The sequence below is a fragment of the Octopus bimaculoides genome, chromosome 14, assembly GCF_001194135.2.
Source record: "Octopus bimaculoides isolate UCB-OBI-ISO-001 chromosome 14, ASM119413v2, whole genome shotgun sequence".
NCBI lineage: Eukaryota > Metazoa > Mollusca > Cephalopoda > Octopoda > Octopodidae > Octopus > Octopus bimaculoides.
The window spans coordinates 17,760,069-17,762,884 of record NC_068994.1 but is presented as its reverse complement, the minus strand read 5'-3'; the positions used below and the strand labels follow the sequence as shown (position 1 = coordinate 17,762,884).

General features: G+C 31.9%; 1 protein-coding gene across 1 annotated transcript in view; it reads right to left on the bottom strand.

Moving 5' to 3' along the window:
• LOC106880658 (histone-lysine N-trimethyltransferase SMYD5) overlaps window positions 1-2,816 on the bottom strand; it is a 34,717-nt gene that overhangs the window by 24,236 nt on the left and 7,665 nt on the right. The window lies entirely within an intron of this gene.

The window sequence follows — 2,816 nt, the reverse complement described above, 5'->3', positions numbered from 1 at the left end:
AACCGCTAAGTTACAGGGACGTAAACACACCAGCATCGGTTGTCAAGCGATGGTGGGGGGACAAACACAGATACACAAACACACATACATATATATATATATATACGATGGGCTTCTTTCAGTTTCCATCTACCAAATCCACTCACAAGGCTTTAGTCGGCCCAATGCTATAGTAGAAGACACTTGTCCAAGGTGTCACGCAGTGGGATTGAACCCAGAACCATGTGGTTGGTAAGCAAGCTACATACCACACAGCCACTCCTGCATATTTGTCATATTTTTATCCAAATACTACTCTGCATTTCATTCTATATGTGGATAACCCATTATGCCCCACCAAATATTGAAATTTCAGGTTTTTACTATATTTCAAATATAACTATGTATTTATGATGAGTATTCAAAATTGCCTCATAATCATGATACACTTTTTGAGATTATAAATCCATGTTAACTATTACATTTTGGCTTTTATTTGACATTTTAAAAAAACTTTGGAAAAAAATTGACCCATTATGCCCCACCCCACCCTACATCCTGTAGCAAGTTTAGGGTCTGCAATGAATTTAGTGAAGAATTTAGCATTCAAACTACCATTTTCTAATTCAAGTTAATGAAGTTGCAACATGTTAAACCAATTCTTTTAGGACTTATATAAATTAAAGAGTTAGAGAAAAATGTTCCAAACAAAAGAGTTCAAATCCTTAAATGGTTAATCGTTAAGAGAGAAAACAATGAACAAGACTTATCTGGAAGGGGGCTTTGCCTGATATGGCAAAAATAAATAGAAACACAATGGCAAGAGTAGAGATAATTGATAGGCTTATAAAAGAACCATAACTTCAGATGTAATATGTGTACATTAGAAGTTAGTAGTAGTAGGAGCACACCCATGCAATGAAAAATCACAAACCTCTCAGACACTCCTTAAACACAGTTCTTACCCAGGTAAATTAATGAGCACAGAGGATGAACGTAACAAAATCACACTACTTTGGGTGAGTAAAGGGAGAAGAAAAGATTATGTAGTTATTGCTTCTGTTGGCAACAAAGAATTCCTCTCTTCATGCAAAAGACACTGCATTACAGGTAAAACATACGGTGCTGCACAACAGTGAGATGTTGATATTGAGTATGGAATGATCAACACAGGCTGGAGGGAAATTGAGTTTGATAGTTTGATCTATTGGAGGTTTAACCCTTTAGCATTCAGATTATCCTGTCAAATGTAATGATTATCTATTCACATTGTTTGGAATTAATCATGCATTATCTTAGAGCTTCAACATTTTGATGATTTGATTGTTTATTTTTTAGAATAAAATTGTAAGACAGGTGTGAGAAGCTAGATCTGGCCAGTTTGGATATAAAACATTTGAGCCAGATATGGCTGGTTTAAACGCTAAAGGGTTAATATTAACCTGTACAAGTTAGCTGAGAGATTAGTTACACATCAAACGTATCAGCTGACGTTTGCAGTTGATTGGTTAGTAGTAGCAAAGGTATCTAACTGTAAAAAGTCACTCCAACAACAAAAACCATCCCGCTTACACAAACATGGAGAAATTGGCTGTAAAATAATAATTAAAAATGTCTTGTACTTTTCTTTAGAGTTAACAGTATAAAAGACTTTGTCATACATCTATGAGTTGACACTCTACTTTACAACAACTAATGTGAAACCCATTTTATTCTATATTTCATATCCAAAGCAGAAATACTTCAATATATTCAGAACAAATCTTTCTTATTATGAACATGTGCTGTTAAACAATGAAAATGCTTAGATAAATATTTATGCAGCAGATAAGACCCTGATTATACGTAAAGAGGCTAATTAAACAGCTTAGAAAGAACTAAATCTAAAATAAGGTGGAGATAATTCCTAATTAATCACACTGTAATGATTAATTTCCAACTTAATACCCAGTGGTTAAAACTTCTAGGAAAGTTCTCTACCAAATTGATGAATAAGTCATAAAACATCTTAAAGCTGAAGCAATGCATAAATTTATAATTCCTGTCTGTTTTTTTCATTATTGAGTAAAAGATGACTCTTGGAATTGCGTACATGCTTCCTTTACAGAAAGATAGACTGAAGTGGTTCCCCATCATAAACAACATCAAGCATAAAAATATTGTTGGGTTTGATAGCAATTCCCAACAGACAGGTAAAATAGAAGCACAGATTCCTGCTTCCTCTTCAAAAACACAAGAAAATAATTGCTGTAAATTCTGATTTCACAATACATATTTATATCACATACAGTCATATTAGAATATGGGACAAATGTTGTGAGATATCAATTTAATAACCTGGGCCCCCTATCAACACTATATTTCTGTATAATATTTCCCTCTAATTATGTGGGTGAGCATGTGCATGTTTTTTTTTTTAACATATCTATTGATATACATATATAATTTACACATAGTTATACTCTTTGAGAAACTAACATATGCTTTCAACTAGAAGTGGGAATAGCATTAAACCATTAAACTTGAAAATAAAGTGCTTAATGTCAAACTTGATTACTTCAATTTGTATTTCTACATTATTCAGAAATACCCGCAATACACCTGTTTAAAGATGTTCTTACAAAAAAGAAATCAAGACTTCGATAATTATCATTAGAAAAACTTCGGATTTAATTTTAATGTGTTTTTTAAAAAAATTATACAACATAAACATTAATAAGATATATATATATATATACACATACATACATACGTGTGTGTGTGTGTGTATGTATGTATGTATGTATGTATGTGTATATATATATATTATATATATATTATATATATATATATATATA